Here is a 7,060-nt window from a genome sequence, read left to right as displayed (position 1 = left end):
TGATTCCTAAAATGGTCACCGGCACTCCCTGGTATTCTCACGTTGGAAAGGAAACTGGGTGACCCTACCACGTACGTACTCCGATCATCACAACATGAAACTACAATAAGTATCATGTGTGACCACGGCGGCTCAACAGAACCTACCGTTAAAAAAATATATATATGTATACGTATATCAAGGCCTCCTCCCCTGGATATCTGAAAAAACACTAAGTGAATTGAAGCAAGAAATGCCTAAATCCAAGGGTACAATAATTCAATTTACAAAAACAAAAATACAAAAATTCTAAGATTATTGCGACAAGATAAGGAAAATATTTAAATGAACATGCCAGAGAATTGAAAACTGTTCTATCAATAAGACAACTAAAGAACTCTACCAAGGAGTACGAAACATCACACGAAAATTTAAACCTACAATGGACACTATCATGGACTTGTTTTATGTGATGGAAAAGAAGTCAAAGATAGATGGAATCAATATTGTTCCAACTATACAAAAGAATAAATCTAACAACACATTAATTAGACTCAATGACAGCGAGGATGAACCACCGCCACTGCTGGACAAGTTTAAAAGCCTAAAAGAAGTAAGAATAACAAGAGCCCCGGAATAGATGAATAACAGCAGAACTAATTAAGAATGCTGGCGAAAGTGTTGAATACTTCTTCTACAAACTCTGTACAAAAATATGGAATGAAAGAAAATGGCCAGAAGACTGGGTAAATCAGTCTTTACTCCCATACCTAAAAGGTGACGCACTCCAATGCAACAATAATAGGACAATTGCATTAATAAGTCACAGCAGCAAACGAATAGAAAAATTGAATGAATTAGAAAATGAGTAAATAAAAAGCAAGTAGGAAAATTAGAAAGTACAATATAAAAGAGTGCTGAAAAAAAGACAAATATTGAATGACAAAATTACCTGAAAAATAATCAAAAGAAGATTACATCATAAACACAAGACGAAGAAAAAGAAAGTAAATAGAAGAAGAAGTAGACAAAAAAAAAAGAAAATAAACCAAAGAAAGAAAGAATAAGAGGAAGAAGAAAAATACGCAAGGAGAAAGAAAAACGACAACAAACAATAAGAAGGCGAAACGAAAGAAAAAAAAAAAAACGTCAACAAACAAAACAAAAAAATCAACGCATTCAGAATTAAGGAAAGGAAGAGAGAGCAACAGACGACTTAATCGCAAAAGTCGCGTTGATAGTCGGGTTAATTGGAGCGAAATGACCAGCTGTCTGCCTCCTCTCTGAATTCCCTTTAAGTCTTATCTCCTCTGACAGACTTTTCCCAGATTCTGAGGTCGAGGGCTTATACAGTATTTATTTATCACTTATCTCCTTCTTATTTATTTATTTATCACTTATCTCCCTCTTTTGGTGTTTTTTTTTTTTTTTTTTTTTTTTTTTTTTTTTTTTTTTCCCTCTTTTCTTGTTCTGTTTTTTTATGCGTTTCGTTTCTCGTCTTTCTGTTTGTTGGTTGTTGTTGTTGTTTTTTTTGTTTTGTTTCGTTTTGTTTCCTTTTTCTTTTCTTTCTCTTACTTTCTTCTTTTCTTGCATCCCCCTCTCTCCCTCTTCACTTTTTATCTTCCTCCTTTTTTTTTTCATTTCACTCTTCACCTTTCGTCCTCTCGTCTCCTCTCCTTTTCCCCTTCTTCTTTTTCCCTTTTTTTCTCCCTCCCTCTTTCCCTTTCCTCCCGCCTCTCTGTCTCCCTCTTTTCTCCACTCTCCCCTCTCTTTCGTCTCCCCCTCTTGCCTTTCTCCCTTCTCCCTCTATCCCTGTTCCTCGCCTTCCTTCCCCTTTCTCTTTGCCCTCTTTCTTTCTCCCTCCTTTCCCTCTCTCCTTTCCTTCTCTTCCCTTCCCCCTTCCCCTCTCCCCTCTCTTAGTCCCTTTGTATAAAATCTAAATTACTGAAATGACTCGAGTTTGTTTGTTTGTTTTTCTCCTTTTTCTCCCCTCTTTATTCCCCTTTCCCATAACTCTCTCTCTCTCTCTCTCTCTCTCTCTCTCTCTCTCTCTCTCTCTCTCTCTCTCTCTCTCTCTCTCTCTCTCTCTCCTCTCTCATCTCTCTCTCTCTTCTCTCTCTTTCTCTTACCTTTCTTTTTAATTCTGAATTCTTCCTTAACTCTCTAATTTTGCTTTATTTACGGATGTCCCCTTATTTTTGTTATCACCTTCATTACCGTTATCGTTGTTATTGTAGTTAACATAATTTTCACCATCATTACCATCAAATCATCATCATTATCATCATCATCAGGATCACCATCATCCTCACCATCATGGAATCATCCCATCACCATCATCATTACCATCCCCATCACCACCATACCCACAATCACCACCACCACGGACTTATCACCATCCATACCACCACTATCCACCACCATCACCTTCACTACCACCCTATAATCACAACTAACCGGTAAATGAACCGCTTAATTACTACTATCAATACAACTCTACCCCATCCTACCTCAAACACACACAGACACACTCTCTCCATCTATTTATATATCTATCTATTTATTGATCTATCTATCTAACGCTCTCCTCCCTCTCTCTCTCTCTCTCTTCTCTCTCTCTCTCTCTCTCTCTCCTCCTCTCTCTCTCTCTCTCTCTCTCTCTCTTCCATTCTATCTATCTATCTATCTATCTATCTATCTGTCTGTCTATCTATCTATCTATCTATCTATCTATCTATCTATCTATCTGTCTATCTATCTATCTATCCATCTATCTATCTTTCTCTCTCTCACACACACACGCGTGCACACTAGCTAAACCAGCCAAATAACACGGTACATACTACGGCTGGGGGTATGGAGGGGAGAGGGGAGAGGGGCATACGATACACATTCCGCAATACATGTGAAATGCCGCTGAGCTTCAGCAATGTGCTGAGTTCATCCTCCCCGGAAACGGATGCATGAAATGCCTCATAATCGTCAAACATGCTGCAGTGAGAGTACTGTTACGCATTTGGCTTAAAAAGAATAAAAACAATAACAACAAATTAAAAGAAATGAAAAAATGTCTCAATATCATCAAACATTCTGAAGTGAGGAAAATTTAAGGGCAGAGTAATGTTACATAATTGGCTTATACGAAGAGAAACAAATCAAGAGAAAAACCAAAAAAAAGGAGAAAGGCAAAGCAATTATGAACATGAGAACAAAAATAAGGGAGAGGAGTAAAGGTAATGAATAACAAGGAAGTATTAAGAAAAAAATATTCAAAAAGAAGACACAGGGAAAACATAAGTAGTTATAAGGAAACGTGTAGAAAAGCGGAAAAGAAATTAATAAAAACAAACAAACAAAAAACATAAATAAATACAAGAAAAAAGAACATGAACAAAATAAAAGTAACATAAATAAAGAAAATAAAGAAAAAACATGAGCAAAGAAATGAACAAAACAAAACAAAAACAAAAACAAGAACATGAATAGTATGAACAAAACAAAGAGAAAAATGCAAAATCAAGGAACCATGAACTAACAAGAAAAAAAACAGAAACAAGATCATGGACAATACGAAAAATAAAACAAAACAAAAACATGCACAAAAACAAGAAACAGAACATAAATAATATGAAAAAAAGAAAACTATGAACAACAACAAGAAATAAGTACATGAACAATATAAACAAAAAAAACATGAAAACAGAAACAAAAACAACAAAGATAAACATAAAAGAGCATAAATTCGAGCATAAGCCAAAACAAGAACAAAAACACACGCAATAACTCCATTAAAGAAAAAAAAATAAAAAAAATCCACAAAATCCGACCCCAAAATAAAAATAAAAAGATATTGAATATAATAAGAATAAATTATTTAAAAAAATGAAAATAAAAACAACAGACAATCGCCTTAACAACTCGAAACCTTAACATATATACGTGATAACGGAATACGTATGTATATAAATTATGGTGTATATATCAATTCATTAATACACAAACACATGCACACATAACATACACAACACATGCACTCAAAAACACATATAGGTGTGTATCTATCTCCTTAACTAACAACACATGCACACATACACACACACATACACCCAAAAACGCATATGTGTATCTATCTACTTGCTTAACAACACATACACACATACACACACACACATACACTCAAAAACACACACATATGTGTATCTACCTACTTGCCTAACAACACACGCACACATACACACACACACATACACTAAAAAACACACATGTGTGTATGTATCCACTTGCTTAACAACTTTGCAACCAGAAGAGCGAGAGACAAAACGACGCTTGCATTATGAGAAGACGTGTTTGCTCCCCGACGATTGGCCGGAAACCTCGGTCTTAGGTTTCGTGGAAAGTAAACCCTGGCACAGGAAGGCAAATATCTGCATAGCGACATGATTGAGTCTCTCGGGCGGGTTTGTGGGATACAGAGGGCGCTGTGTCTCAACTTTTTTTTTTCGGGGGGGGGGGGTGGATAGTAGAGATAGATGAGTGGGTGAGTGGGTGGATGAGTGCGTGGGTGGGTGGGTGAGTAGGTGGGTTAGTGAATGAGTGGGTGGGTGGGTGAGTGGGTGGGTGGGTGGGTGAGTGGGTGGCTGGGTGGGTGAGTGGGTGGGTTAGTGAATGAGTGGGTGGGTGAGTGGGTGGGTGTGTTAGGTGAGGGGGTTGGGGGGAGAATGTGTGTAGGTATTGTAATGCGTTTAGATGTAATTAAGGTTCGGGTGCGAATGTGTACATACTTGCTTGGTTGTATATACGTATATGAATGTGTGAGTGTATACATTTCCATGAATGCATATATACGTGAATAACGGCATGCGTATATATATAAATTATGGTATATATAAATTCATTAATACATACAGACACAAACACATGCACACATACATACGCACACATGCACTCAAAAGCACCAACATGTATATATGCATATATGTATACATGTGTGTGTGTGTGTGTGTGTGCGTGTGTAAAGAAAGATAGATAGATAGATAGATTATATGTAAGCATAATACGTACGTATTTAAGCATGTTTACACAATCCCTCTCACCACATTTACCCCCCCACCCTCTCCCCTCCACACACCCTCCCCCCTCCTCCCCTCCACACCCCCTCCCCCCTCCCCCTCCACACACACCCCCCCCCCTCCTCCCCTCTCACACACACAAGTATCCAAGCGACATCCATCAGACAAGTGCGTTCTCTGCACACACTGTCAAGGCCATTATCCCATCATCATAATTATTAGTGGCACTGAAGTGGCACTGGGACACGCTCAAGGACAATGCAGGGAAATGTCGTACAGCGCTTGCATGCGTAGTTTGCTGTTGTGTTATTTGGATTAGCAGAGTGAGAAAGAAAGTGAGACTGATAGATGCTATTAGTATTGCAGTATTTATGTTTTTTTTTTTTTTTTTTTTTTGGGGGGAGGGAGCGTTTGCTGTTGTTGTTATTGTTGTTGTTCCTGTCACAGCCTGTAGTTGTTGTTTTTTGTTGCTAGTGCTGTTGTTGTTATCGTTATTATTAGTACTGTTATTATTATCATTATTATTAGTATAAGTATTTGTATTATTATTGCTATCAATATATCATCTTTGTTATTAGCATTATTATGATTATTGTTGCTGTTGTTATTGTTATCATTATCATTATTATCATTATCATCAGTATTTTTAATATCGTCATTATTTTCATTACTATTGATATAATCATTATCAAAATCATCATCATCATCATCATTATTACCATTATTATCATTACCATTATTATTATCATCATAAACGCGTCCTCTATATTGGTCAAGCAATAAAGAGGACAATGATAATGATAGCAAGACTAATATGACAATTGATAATAACAACAACAATAATAATGATGACAGAATAAGATTGATAATGATGGTAGTGAAAATTTTAATAATGCTGTCAATAGTTTGATGATAGTAATGGCGACAATTATTATAATGATGATAATTATGTATAAACGTTAACAGTCTCATGATAATAACGATAATTATAATGGTAACGAACGCGTGTGTGTATCAATGTGTGTATCAATCTGAGTCAGAATCACACATGTACTGTATATGTCTTTATATGTTTACCTTTGTTCAAACATTTAAACAAAAATTGCATATCAGTTTCTGCATATTTTACAAAAGCTTGTGTTGGTGCTGCTCGTTTCAATAAAAATAAATCCATTAATCACATAATACGATGTGGGGCCGCAGCAAATACAGCAGAATTAAGGTCTTGATTATACAACTATAGGGTGGGGTTACGTTGCGCAATTTTTCACTTGTCACTATTTATTTTTTCCTTTTTTTTTGGGGGGGGAGGGGGATACAAATGAATCGGATCAACAGAATAAAGCTTGGTTGTGAGATAGACAGATAGACGATTTGAAAAATATAGACGGACATATAGATAGACCGACAGACAGCAGGCAAGCAGACTGGTAGATATTAGACAGACAAACAAACAAACAAAGTGACATTTAAAGAACATACGAAATGAATAAACTTTATACACTATTATTAAACTATACACACTATACTGAAATAGAGCTAAAAATACTGGAAAAAAAATACCAGGTAAATATTACATAAAAAATAATTACCATTTTGATTGGATATCTGTATTCATTCCGGGTTAGGGAAGGAATGACTATCTTTTAATTAATTTGGTGTTATCAACCAGATTGTATTTTGAATGCATTAGGTGTAAAGTCGACGTAGTAGTAGTAGTAGTAGTGGTAGTAGTAGTAGTAGTAGTAGTAGTAGTAGTAGTAGTAGTAGTAGTAGTAGCAGTAGTAGGAGTAGTAGTAATAGTAGTAGAAGTAGTAGTAGTACTAATAGTAGTAGTAGTAGGAGTAACAGTATTAGTAGTATTAGTAGTAGAAGTAGAAGTAGTAGCAGCAGCAGTAGAAGTTGTAGTAGTAGCAGCAGCAACAGTAGTATTAATAGTAGCAGTAGTCGCAATCGTACCATTACCATACAGCACATCACACACAACAGAATCCATGTAAAGTGCACGTGTA

Source organism: Penaeus monodon, chromosome 8 (genome assembly GCF_015228065.2).
Source record: "Penaeus monodon isolate SGIC_2016 chromosome 8, NSTDA_Pmon_1, whole genome shotgun sequence".
Classification (NCBI taxonomy): domain Eukaryota; kingdom Metazoa; phylum Arthropoda; class Malacostraca; order Decapoda; family Penaeidae; genus Penaeus; species Penaeus monodon.
This window is presented reverse-complemented; position numbering follows the sequence as displayed.